The 14,056-nt window shown below is 43.8% G+C and overlaps 1 non-coding gene across 1 annotated transcript; it reads right to left on the reverse strand.

The window, feature by feature from the left end:
• Positions 1 to 10,743: 10,743 nt before the first annotated feature.
• LOC118524835 (U6 spliceosomal RNA) lies at positions 10,744 to 10,847 on the reverse strand. The gene has a single exon (XR_004911848.1). It is a non-coding gene; the product is annotated as a U6 spliceosomal RNA (small nuclear RNA).
• Between the last annotated feature and the right edge of the window lie 3,209 nt (positions 10,848 to 14,056).

Consider the following 14,056-nt stretch of genomic DNA (forward strand, 5'->3'; position numbering starts at 1 on the left):
TCTTTCATTGTTATTCTTTGAAAACTTCTTGAATGAGACTTTCTGAACATGAAGTTAACAGCCGATTAATTTCTTTAAAGTCACAGATTAAGTGCCAATATGCAAACGAATGTAGTTTAAGTCAACACTTTCCAAATTTCCTTTCAAGACCATTTGGTGGCTCCCGTTACCCTCACAATAAAATCGCAAGCCAAACTCCTCACAGACTTCAAAGAAGCTGTATGGTCGGGACACCACTCGGCTCGCCGGCCTCAAGACTCACCTTTCCTCCCAAGCAGTGAACTCCACGCTCCAGCAGCACAGCAGTTCTGCTAAGGCCTGTGCTCTCTTTCCCTTCCAGGCCTTTACTTACGCTGTTCTCACTTTCTAGCAGACCTTGCCCTCCGCCCTGTGCTCAGACCGGAAGCACCCATGTTCAGTCACCGATGTGGTCCTAGCACTGCAAAAGCACGCAGACGCAGGATATCCTTGATAACTTTTAGAAGGAGTTTGGGAGAGGGGAAAAAAGACAATTAAATCAGTGTGACAAGGGAGGCAGATGGTTCTGTGGCGATGAGGATCCGGCTCTGGGGTCGGACTTGTGGGATTTGAGATCTGGCTCTGCTACTTATTAACTGCATGATGTCAGATGACTTAATCTCGAGATGCAGCAGTTTCTTCCTCTGTGCAAGAGGGTAGTGATAACTATCCATAGGGCTCTTAAAAGAAAATAAGTGAAGTGCTTACATGTCCAATACACTGGATTGCTCACTAAGTGGCAGCTATTACCACCCAGGAAGGGGGATGAGAGCAAAAGGAGGGAACTTCCCATCTCGAAAAAGCGGGGAGAGGATTCACAGCAGAATGACATTTATCTGAGTCTTGAAGGATGGTTACAAGTTCAGTCACAAAAAAGCGGGGGAGGGCTAATGGGGTGTAGTTTTTTCAAGGAGAGTTCTTATATAGTTTGGGGTTCTTTTTTAATTAGTGGATTTTCTCTACATTGTAAATTCAAATGGGGACATTTTTCTCAATAGCCTCCAGACTGCATTTTCCCAAGTTCGGAGGGGCCCAGGACAGCTAATGAATATTTAAAGTTGTCGCTATGAGGCCAAAACTATGTTGGATTTGCTTTTCTCTGACCAGGCCCAGGATAAAGAATACATTGATTTCATTCTGACCCTTCATCCTCAGTCTTCTGTCAACATCCGTGTATGCAGAGAGGCTGCTTACTACACTTTAGTGTTTAAGAACTGAGACCTGAGATTTCCTTAATCCGAATGCAAACCCTAATTCCCCGACTATCTCTGTGCCCTTGCGCCAAGTGTCTGACACCTTCACACCTGGGTTTTTTCAGCTATGAAAATAGCCCTATGAAACAAAGAAAAGTAAGAGGCCCTACCTCCTAGAGTCTTGAGCAATTAAATGAGTTATATATAAAGCACGTAAAGTGTCTAGCACATAGCAAGCTCCCCCACAAACAGTATTTATTGCTCACTCAACAAATGGAACTATACTATTTACGTGAATACTATCACCATCATTTAGATTTTACTCCCACCCCTAACATGAGTCTTGAGGTGCCACTTGGGTTTCTTTTGTAGATCACTAAACATTACTGTTTAATCAAGATCTTATGAGTTAGAATGATGGAATATTACAACTTACGCAAAATGGCAGATTATAATACATGATCATCAGTATCCCATCACCAAGCTTAAGAAATAAAATAGCATAGATAAGATATTCTCCTATGTGCCCTCCTGAAGCCATTCACACATTAAGAGCCCATGCACTGCCCAGCTAGCTCAGTCAGCAAAGCATATGACTCTTGTTCTCGGGATTGTGATTTCGAGGCCCTCGGTGGGTGTGGAGATAACTTTAAAAAATAAAATCTTTAAAAAGAAAAAAAAAAAGAGTCCATGATTAAAATGTTTTGAAAAGCCATGGCTTAAAGTGATAGAATTTTTCAAATCATTGAAATATACTTAAAATTTTTTGAATTTCTATCAGCCTTTCAAAAATGGAGTTGAAAAGATCATGGAACTGTCTGCGAATCTGTGGAATAAGAGAAAGAACAGATCAGGTTGTCCCTCCCAGGGGACCTGCATGAACGCCCTAAGAGCTACCAGCATAACTCCTGAATCGGTGTTTCTCAGATTTACTGTGCATACAAGTCACTGGGGAATCCCATTAAAATGATTCAGTCCTTCTGAGAGATGCCCCAGAGCCTGCATTCCTAACATGCTCCCAGGTGATGTTGATGCTCCACGATGGATGCTTTGAGTGGCAAGGCCCCGGCTGTTTCAATATACCGGAGTCAGTTCCTCATTCCGAGAAACTCCACACGGCCGCTACAAGGATGTCGCTGAAGTGCAAGCATGATCATTTCCTGTCCTTGCTTTGGCAGCTCCCCATTGCCTAGAGGACAACTGAGCATATTGACTTCAAATGGAAGCCCCTCAAAATCTAGGCCCACCATTATCTTTTCTGCCTCATCACCTTCACATATTACTTCACATGTATCATTCCTTCTAATGAATATTCTTCTCCCCAAACTCTTTTTCATTGGCCAAAGCCCATGTCACCTGGGAAGCTTTCCCCAGCATGGCCAAGCTTATAGCCAACTGCACTGCAGAGTGCTTGCAAAGAGAGAGGACTTGGTTATCCTTGTGTTCCGGTGCTTAACACAAAGCAGCATGAGCTAAGCATCTGTGAGTAGAGGAAGGCAGGAAGGCAGGAAGGAAGGCAGGAAGGCAGGAAGGCAGGAAGGCAGGAAGGAAGGCAGGAAGGAAGGCAGGAAGGAAGGCAGGAAGGAAGGAAGGAAGGAAGGAAGGAAGGAAGGAAGGAAGGAAGGAAGGAAAGGAGGGAAGAAGGAAAGGAAAGGATTCCATTACCCACCAACTAATCTATGACTTTTCCTCCAGTAGAATGCTGAGCCTTAGCAGCAATAGCAGGGTATGCTGGGGCATGCAGGGCATGTTGCCATGGTGAGTAGAGAAATTAATTCCAGGTGCCATTTGGGTATCTTTTAAGTCTGCCAGCTTATAACAACACCACATAATTCTATTTCTTTCCAGCACTAGCCCCGATAAAAGTTTACACTTGCTGTTACTTTCTCCTGGTAACCTGAGCAACAAAAGACTCATCAATAATCATGTTTAGATATTTGCTAACTTTGTGCAAAGCATCATACTAAAGAGCTAGAACACAGAAGGAATATGACCATCTGCAAGGCAAACTACATTGTGTTTTCTTATATCTTTAGTTATTTTGTCATACAGTTATTCTCATAATAGCCCTCAATTCACTAATTCTTCTTCCCTATACTCAAGCTCTGCCATGAACTGAATTCCCCATGGCCCTTTGATATCTTACCCCAAGAAGAACTTGAGTGCCAGAGTGAGGCATTGGCTAAGCCTACCCCACCACTCTACTATAAAGTCTGAAGAGCAATGCACATCACTCCACTTTTCAAATAACTAACTGAAGCCCAATTATTGACTAAGTTATCAGCTGAATAGCTATGTGCTACTTGACATCATACCTGGAGGCAGCGTGCAGCAGGCTAAGCTGAGAACTCACTAATTCAGACCCCTGCCTGCCAATGAAATGCAGCTCTGCTCCCCACTGTGTAGTAAGGGATTTGTGGCTTCGAGTTGAGGACAGAATGCTATTCTCAACTCTAGCACAGTTAAGTCATACTGCAAGTATACTCTGCTTTAGTAAAACCAGATACAGTATATGTCCCACAGAGACCATCAGGGTTTCCAACATTTGGTCAAAATCTTGGAACCAATTCCATGACAGCCTGCTCATCTGTCTTGGGATTTCCTAGAAACACAGTCACTCCAGGCCATGGCTCACCCACTCCGCACAGGCCTGAGCTCGTCCCTTCCCCATCCCCTGTCCATCAGGAGACTTCTAGAACTATTTGAAAAGCCTGCAGCTTGCTAATCCTTTCATGCCTTATACCTGGTCATCCAAAGTCACCACTCAAGATCTAGCCAATGTCTAGCCCCTCCCGTCCACGTTTTCTTTTTTTTCAAATAGCTTTAATAGTATACAGTACAGATGAATTTCAGTTTTAAAAAATCATCAAATCAACTTTAAAAAATTCATATAACCTTCTCATTGAATGTCCACATGTTTTTTAATGCTTTATGCCCCTTCTCCCTGAATCAACCTCCTACTACTATCCTCCTTCCAAAATCTGCCCATTCCAAGGTAACTATCTTCACCTTCTCTTTTAATATCACCTTCAGTTTCTTGTCTGAAACCCGATTCCTCAAAAATCATTGTCCCTTGCCATCTTCCCAAATAGTTATTCTTCCAAATCTCAAGCCTGATGAGTAGGGCCCAGAGGCCACTTTGTCCCAATGCTGTTCCAGACTGATTTTGCCACTGTTCTATAAAACTGCTGACCTACTAAGGCTTAGGCTGCTAGGTGCTGAATGTTTGTGTCTCCCTGAAAATTCATATGCTGAAATCCTAACCCCTAAGGTGATGGTATTAGGAGGTGGAGCCTTTGAGAGATAACTAGGGTAGAGCCCTCATGAATGGGATTAGTATCCTGATAAAAGAGACCTGAAAGAGTTTGCTCAGCCCTTCTACCGTGGGAGCACACAGCGAAAAGACAGTCATCCACGCACAGGAAGTGGCCCCTCACCAGACATCACATCTACCATCATCTTGATCTTGGACTTCCAGCCTCCAGAACTATGAGAAATAAATTTGTGATGTTCATAAGTCACTTGGTCCATGGAATTCTGTTACAGCAGTCCCAAAGAACTGAGATAGGCCATCTGGCTACCCCACTTTCCTCCTCTCTTTGTCACTGTTACCCAAGCCAAGTATACTCTGGAATGATATGGAGAGGAACTGCCTTGTAGATGATATTGATAACAGGCTCGTGATGGTCCTTTTCACTCTCAAGTCACCTCATCGGTCCGGACAAATTCAATATTCATGAGAATGCTTCATCCAGTGCTCAAATTCTTAGTCCTTCCTCAGCTCCACCTCATAGCCAAACTCTGGAATCAGGAGGCACACCCCAGTATGGCTGTGGTTTACTCTGATTGGTCATTATCATACCAAAATGTATTAAATATTAGCCTTTTCTGACAATGGTACAATTCAGAAATCTTAAATCCAGAATCTCTCACTGCAACATCCTTCCTTTATGGCTCTCCTATTCACTTATTTGCACTGTATCAGTTCTTTAACCTTCCTCTGACCTCAGGCCCTTGACCTTTCTGCATTCTCCTGATCTCCCAAAACCTGTCCTATCCTCATCCTCTCTGCTCAGCCTTCTCCACATGGTTAATCACTTCAACCACGCAATTGCATCACCCTCAAATAGCTTGCCCCATCAATCTCTGTCACACTCAACTGGAAAAATCCCAACCCTCAGCTAGAGAAGAAGATCAGAAAGCCATGCACAGATTTGGTGTCACTTAAAATTGATCAGCTTCCAGCTTAATAGGACTTTCAGTGCTGCCTGGGAATCTTCTCTATCCCTGTTCAGCTCCCTTTTCCACTCTCCATAGCAATGGTTAAAACCTTCTCCAGTCCCACCCAGCCACCTCTCTAATAATGCCCAGCAGAAAATCTTGCCTCCCACTGCACAGACAAAATAGAAACCACCACGGGAGATGTCCCTCAGTTCCCTGCCACCATAACCATCTACATATATCCTTTTATATATTTCCTTGCCACGAAAGGTGCAGAATCTCTCTTCCTGTCTCAGAATAATGATTCCACCTGAGGTCTGGATCCCAGCCCCGTTCCCCCTCATGCAAGATCCCTGGCCTTCAGGTGCCCCTCTCCCTTTATGTCTCCCTCCTCTCAGTGCTGTCTTTTCTTTCAGCTGCCTCTCTCTCTCTCTCTCCCTCTCTCTCTGACTCTCATAACCACACCATCTTCTTTAAAGAGATGTCTGCTTTCATTTCCATTTCCTCACCTTCTATTCACTCTTTGATTCTTTAGAATCTGGCGTCCACCTTCCCTGAAATGACTCTAAACTAGGTCAAAATATCTCCTGTTGCTAAATCCAAAATCCTTATCTTATGTGATTCATCTGCTCCATTTGGCACTGATAAACATTCTGTCCTCCATAAAAGGCCCTCCATGACAACGCTTCTCAGTCTCTACTTCCCCTTCCCATTCCTGAGATGATGGAGTTGTTCAGATTTCTGTGCTGGCCCTTCTCTTTTCCTCCTACGTACTCTCCTTTAGCACCATATCTACTCACATATTTCAATTCCTGTTTATATGTTAATAACTCCAAAACAGTATTTCCCTTGAAAATGATCCACATAGCCAACACAAATCCAACTGGATACTTCCTCTCTGATGTACAATAGGCACTCAAAACGTAACATATCCAAAACTGAATTCTCCAAACCTTCTTCATTGTGAGAGACTTTCTCCTTATCTGTTTTCCCAAACTCACAGAATTGCATCTCCATCCACCTGAATACGGTCTTTGACTCTTGCCCCCTTCCCCTCTTAGCAAATAGATTTCCTTCTAATTGTCTTTCTAATCTGTCCACTTATCCACATTCACATAGCTACTGTCTTAACTTAGGCCTCATTCTCAAAAGCCTCCTAAATTCTCTCTCAGCGTTCAGGAATGCCCTCCCTTTGCCCCCAAATGCATTCCCTCCTTTGCAGGGAGGAAATCTGATTCTGTCACTCCACTGCTTAGAAACCATCAATGGCAACTCTTAAACATCAGAAAAAGATGCACACTGCACACACTGAATATAACATAAAATGCTAGATAATTTGGCCACTTCTTGCTTTTCAGACTATCTCTTGCCAATCAATTCAAACCCATCCTACTTCTCTCACTGTGTGTTCCAGCCATGTATGTAGTATGTGCAGTTTCATGTGGCTAGAAGGTTACATAATAAAATGTTGATAGTAATTGTTTTTGTTTAAAGAGTTGCTTGCCATTTTGGTTTTGTCTTTTGCAGCATGGTTTCTTTTTTTTTTTCTACAATGTGCTATTTTTATAATAAGACAAAAACAAAATTTTAAAGAATCAAAATCGAAAAGCAAGCCTTAAACAAATCAGTCACTTACTGCTGTAAAACTAACTTATTTTTACCTTAAAACATCCAAAATATTAATACCATGGTCTCACCATATACATTTATATAAATGTCCTCTTCAAAGTAGCAAACGCCCTTGTCATATTTAACTGACAGCTGTTCATATATACATCCAACAATTTTGATATTTAAAAGATACATGTCTGTTCCAAGAAAACTGCTGAATCACACAACTCAAGGTCAAGGCAATTCATATATCATGCAACATCATTACCCAGTTCCTAGTAAGTGCCAGGCTCCGTATTCATCATGGTCCAGGACTAATAATCCCCTTCACTCCTACAAAATAATAACAGCTCTTTTTTTCCAGTGTTTTTTTTTTTTAATTATGTTAAAGATTTTATTTATTTGAGAGAGAGAGCACAAGCAGGGGAGAGGGGCAGAGGGGTGGGTGAGCAGGCTTCTCGCTGAGCAGGGAGCCTGATGCGGGGCTCAGTCCCAGGACCCTGGGATCATGACTCGAGCCAAAGGCAGACGCTTAACCGACTGAGCCACCCAGGTGCCCTTTCTCCAGTGTTTTTAATGAGTAAAAAACACTTCCTACCAGGTTACAAATTTGCTGTTCCTTTCCATACATTGATGAAGCCATCAGGATGACAAATACTTCGAGCTGTTTTCCCAAGTGGAAAAATAAATTCACACCCGATCTTTGCCCCCTCCTCGCTTTCTTGGCTGTGCAACTAAAGGCAACCATTTGCAGTGTAGCTTGCTGTAGGGGAGATGTTCTACCTGTGCTCAGGGACCAGAGCAAAACCAACTGTCTCGCTTTTGATCAAACCCATTCCTCAGTCCTCATTATTCTAGTGAATAACAAACTATCTTAATATCCTAATGAACTAAAATCACTTGCCCCGTTAGACTCTAGAAGGGAAGTAGCAGACCTGGAAGTAAAGTTTTACAGGACCCACAGTCACTCAGTGACAGACTGTCAGAGAAACAAATATGGTGGTCTCCAACCCCCAAAGCAGAACATATGCTTTGACAAGTGACTTAAGATGTCCATGAAGAAGGACGTTGGGAGTCTGCATATCTCATAAAATCTGGGCTAGAAGGTCACCACACCCAAAAAAACCACTCCTACTCCAACCACCCCCACCCCATCCACCTTTTAGGAACATTTCATCTCTAACAACAAGAAATAAGAAGGCTGGGGCTCAGTGCACAGAAATGGAATTAGTGACAGTGTCTTGCTCTAAAGCTTCTACTAGCTGCAGTAAAGCCCGAGTTCCCAGCTCTGCCTCACCTCACCTTGCCTGCGGGAGCCCAGCATTGCCAGCACACGCCCGTGGCCTTGGGCTCAGTGGCTGTGGCATTAGTGTATAATCCTCAGTCCAACTTCTCTTGAACCCTCTGACCCTTCTCAGCAAGTCCTCCCGGCTCCAAAGCAAGCCAATCCTCACCATCTCCACCGTCTAGTCCCTTCCCTAACTTTCTGCCCCCTTCTTTGTTCTCCTGTAGATCAACATGTTATATAACTTAACTGGGTTCTGAATCTTGTCTGGACCATGGCAGACTCAGTACACTCGGAGAGTAGAAATGATCTCCCTTAAAATAAATTCATGGGGCCATTTAACAGAGTAGCTACAGGGCCTGGCCGAGAGCTGGCATCTCCCGCTGCCAAAACCTAGTTTCCCTTTATCTTTCCTTTTGTTCCACTTTCTTTTCGTTTAAGGTTAATGTGGCTGGGCTTTTCAAAACAGGTGACTCTAGCTATGTTAATAAAGCAAGGTGTGATAGCATCTTCCATGACTTCAGATGTCAAACACTGAGGAGAAGAGGGAAAAGTACTTTTAAATGACCACATCCTCTTAATAACATTCCAAGGGAGAGACCGCTTATCTTGATTTTAATTTTTCAGTCTCCTTTTATCTCTTCCTCCAAAAATATGGCTGAGAGCAAGATCACCCATGAAGCACTTATCGGAAAGACATTAACTAACATTTGCGGGAGCCAGCTGGAGTATGGGGCAGATTGAGGGCAAGGACTGGAGGGGGAAAAGTGACAATGGTACCTGATGAGAATATGCTTTCTACTTTGTAAGGCCGGGCATCATTTATAAACACAGACTTGAACACATTGAAATATTAAAGTTATTTGAGTAAAGCATGGCCTGAAATTCACCTCTGAATTTCCTCTGAAGAAAGAGCTAATCAAGCAAAATGCTTAGGACAGACAAACTTAGGGAGAGAATGTTTAACTTATCTAGAAATTTAAATTGTTTTCAGTCCCCAAAGAAACTCTGATTTAAAACAATCATTCTTACCTCATGTTTAAACTGTGGCTTTAAGCCTCTGTTGGCCAACATGACAACATCTCCCTTTATATGAAAGCCAGACTTCCAGAAACTTCAGCATTGGTCAGTGTTGCTCAGAGTGAATGATCCATGAACCACCTGTACCGGAAGCACCTGGAGTCCTAGGCAGGTCTAGGCCCCATTCCCCCTTAGTCACCATCATCCAAACCCTTTTCCTGACCTTTCGAATCAGAATCTCCTCCAAGATTTAGTCTGGAGTCTAGAAGCCCTTCCAGGAAGGCATTTCTGGCAGCATGGATGGATATACGTGGTCAGGCAGAATTTGGCCTATAAAAGGCTTCTACCAAGGATTCAGCTAAAGACAGAATTGAAGAATCCTGGACTTCCAGTACTAGAGACCCAACTATTGATACCTGGACAATGACCAACAACACTTTCACTTACTAAAGAGAAACTATGGAGCCCAACGAGGCTTCTAGATCAAAGGTAAGGGAAGAAGTTAGGAATTAAAGACCAGAGACAATGACAATGACTGGGCAGAGGTTCAAGTCCAAAGACGGAAATCCAGAAACAAAGATCAAAACCCAGTGGCAAAGCAGTTGATCAATAACTGTAGAAAGAGCTGTAGTTACCAGCAAGATGGACATGGTGGTGTGCTAAGGTCTTCTGAGAAAGGGGCTTGTCCAAGGCAGCTTCGTCCCTGAGCTGGGACAAAACATGTCCGCATAAGCTCACAAGCACATCTGATTAACAAGAACAGATGAATACTAATTAAGAGCCCAAGCTACTCCCAACATCAAGTCTCCCTGAACTCAGCATCATACAGGAGTTTCCATAAAAATGCTTTTGTTAAATGTACAATGCCACCAACGGCTACAATTCATCATCACAGGGAAAGAGGACAGGGACACAGGCACTTGGGAGGGGAAGGTGCTGACATCACATTATATCACCAGGCCAAGTTTTAACAAGGGCAAGGTAAGTCATCATTAGCCCAGTGTGCAAGTTCCAGCAATCAAAACACTCAAGCCCGGGCTCAGGGGAACAGGCACACCTGTAGAGGAAGTACACTCATTGCTCAGTGTTGAGCAATTGACCAGGCAAGAGGTGAGAGCAGAAGCCGGAGCTCTTCCCTCTCTGTGGCTTTCTCCAGCCTACTAAGTAAACCAGCATTGTAGGCAGCATGAAATGACATAAAAATCCCATTCTTTGAGAACCTAGCAGGGGCATTACACTAGCATACTATTTAATAGACCCAATAACACTGGGAAACAAGCCATGCTATCCCCATTTTACAGATAAGAAAGCCAAGGTACAGAGAAGATAAGGGATCTGCTCAAGAACATTTCTGACAATTTTTCTTTTCTTTTTTTCCTTTTTTTTGGCCTTTGAAAAAATATGGAAGGCTTCACAGGTTTTCATGTCATCCTTGCACAGGGGCCATACTCATCTCTGTATCGTTCCAATTTTAGTATACGTGCTGCCGAAGCAAGCGCTCTGGCAATTTTTCATGCTCAAAACACTCGTCATACATTTTTCAGAAGCTGCTTCTTTTATAGTAAAAAAACAAATCATATGGCGATTTCATTACTTTTATCATGGAAAAGGGCTTTAGAAGTTGGGTACACATATGCATATACAAACATGCACCACCACAGCCTCCATCTTATATTGAGTTTGGGAAAGAGAGAATTTCCTGTGGATTTTCTTGAATGTCCCTCTCTTGTTTGACCCAAACTCTGCAAGGAAACCACTGTGATTACAACATGCATAAAGCTTGCATTAGTGTTCCGAAGTACCAGAGCCCACTCACACTTTGAACCCAGTTCTGTCCAACACCCAACAATGATTTTTCCTATGACACCATGCTGCACCGCTGCACTTCCACTTCCTTCCGCCCCCGTCCCCAACTCTCTCCACTCACTGGGATGTTACCCAAACATCAGGACCCAGTTCAAATTCCTACCTTCTACAGAAGACCTTGTGTGAGCCATCAGCCTGTGCTACCCCCTTTCTTCTCACTTTATGGCAAGAAGGGACAGACTAAGCAGTCAGCACCAAGACAGGTGTTTGTGAGCAAAATCAGAGATGGTGCAAGGCTAGGCTGCCAGGAAACTAGAAAGAGGGAAACAAAACAGAGTGAAAGCAGCCAAAATAGAGTTAGGGCTAGTCTCAAGTCTACCTAGCAGGCAAGGCAATAAAAGTCATAAAGCTTTGCAGAAAACATTGAGGAGGAAAAGTCCATGAGTCAACCCCGGGGTTTGAGATGACTGGTGCTAGCAGGCAGACCAAGTATGGGAGCGGTGGTGACCTGGTCATTCCAGAGTCAATCCCAAAGCTGCCTTGAGTGCCAGACCTCTTTTGCCATAAAGGGGGAGCAAGGCGATGGAAACCCAGAATCTGACACCATGATTTCAACCAGCACCCCTCACCCAGAGGTAGAAAGTTTCCCTGCCTCACAACATGATTTTAGGGACACAGGAAATGGCACTGACGGTTTCCATATTTACCACCACACCAATGCCTGAAATGTCTTTGGTTGTGAAACAGAACTTAATGGCTTTTATTAAGGATGAGCCTTGAGGTACTATCAACTGGAAGGGAGGAATCAAAAACTCCTTCCCCAGGATCAGAGTGTTTGAAAGGGAAGAACTTGGCTCCAGAAAGGCAAAAAACACAGACATCGTGGAAGGCAAAGCGGTGTGCAAGGTGGAAAAAAGGAAGTCGGGCATTCCATAGTCTCCATTAGACCTTCATCAGCATAGCTCCAGATGCCCCTTCCTTCTCATCCGACTGAAACTGGCCCGGGGGCAGGGTGGTGGGAATAGTCAGGGGCCAATATCTGATAGAGGCTCCCTGTGCACCTGCACCCCGCCCACCACGTGCCGCTACAGACACCAGAAGACACGCATAACTGAGAGTGAGCTGGCCCTGAGTTTGTAGCTTGGAGATGTCCATACTATTCCTGCTGTCACTGATTTTTCTCTGTGATGTTGGACAAGTGCCAAAACTTTTCTGTCCTTTCATTAATTCATGAACAATATGTCTAATCCCTGTCTCGTAAGAATGCTGTGAAAATTAATGAGCTTATAAAAAACTAAACAAAACTGATGTAAAAGTCTTTGTATACCCTAGAGATGCTATAAACACCAGGTGATCTAATTTAAAATACAGATGTGTATTTCCATTTATGTGAACCAATATAAGAACATTTAACTTTACAGAGCAATGGCTATTTGGTGATTCCAGAACAGGGGGAGGGGCAGGGAGGTCCTTACACAGAAAATAGAATATCTTGTAAGTGGAAGAAAATTGATGTTGGGTACTCAGTTTAACATTTTTAATATCAAAAACCTTCATTGAAGGCTTACAATGTGCTAGGTGCCATCCTAGGCATATATTATCATCTCATTTAATCCTCACAGTAATCCATTGAAAAGGTTCTTAGTAGCTCCCATTTCACAGATAAGAAAATAGAAATCCCTACAGATTAAGTAACCTGCCAGAGATCACAGATCTAATCGGTGGTGGAGACAAGATTCAAATCCCAGAACTGCTGTTTCTTACTCATTTGTCTTTCCATTAAACAACTGCATCCCCAGCAAATATATAGACCCCCCTAGATGTAATGTTTGTAAAGTATTAACTGGCAAAAACACAAAACAAAATGAAACCTGGCAGAGCAGCCAAGGGACAAAGCTTAGAAATCCAAATGTTCGTTAGTGCTAAAGACAATACATATGATAAATTAGCCCTAAAATTAAATAAATCCAGAGGAGAATAAATAACACTACATGTAGGAAATTCTTATTTGCATTTGCCCTTCCACTCAGTTCATTCTGGTAATCAGATTTATGACAAGGGTTTCTAGGGGTGAGGAATACCATCCCCCATGGAGCAGGACATCGCTTGCCTGGGAATCCAGCCTCATCCAGCCCCATATTCCCTACAGCCTTGGGCAGTTCAGATCCCCTCTTGCGAAAATCCAGTACGACTCAGTCAACACTGACAGAGGGCCAAACACCAGGCACTGGCCCGACTGCCCCTTCCAGCTCGCAGGATCCAGGCTTGAAGAAAGCCCCCTGAAGTGGGCTTTAACAGTGCATTTGCCTGCAGAAATGACAATGGTCAATCCTTTTCCATGCCTCACTTATGGCTGCGAAGAAGAAGTGAAAGTGATTCTAGGCGATGCTCAACTGACTCCTCATCACAAACCCAGCAAGCCCGACTCTGACTTCCCTCTCTGCAGCCTGACGTCCCAGCCATCGGATGATTAACACGCCGTCCTGTGAAGGAAGCAATCACCTCCCAGCCCCCGGGGGAGTTGGTGACCCTGGGCTTCCTCCAGCCCACGTGGTGTCCACCTGTTTCCTCTCTCTGTGTCATGCAGTTCTCAAGACACTGCCTAAAGCCCAGAAGCAGAGAAGAACACAACCCTGAGCCCTACGAGTGGAGCTGAGCTTAGTCAGCCATTCAGGACAGTGCTGGGATCTTCCCTTTCCAGTCTCAAGAGCCAAGCCCGAGTCCACTGGGGCTCCTCCACACCACCTGCAGACTCCATTTTCCGCCTCAGCCAGGAAGCATAGAATGATGGGGAGGGGAGGGGAGGCATACCATTCTCCCCAGAATGGAACTGAAGAAAAGAAGAAAGCCAAATGTGAGCATCCAGGGGGCCAGTTACACCTACATAACTCTCTGAGGCCAG

This window comes from Halichoerus grypus, chromosome 3 (genome assembly GCF_964656455.1).
Source record: "Halichoerus grypus chromosome 3, mHalGry1.hap1.1, whole genome shotgun sequence".
Classification (NCBI taxonomy): domain Eukaryota; kingdom Metazoa; phylum Chordata; class Mammalia; order Carnivora; family Phocidae; genus Halichoerus; species Halichoerus grypus.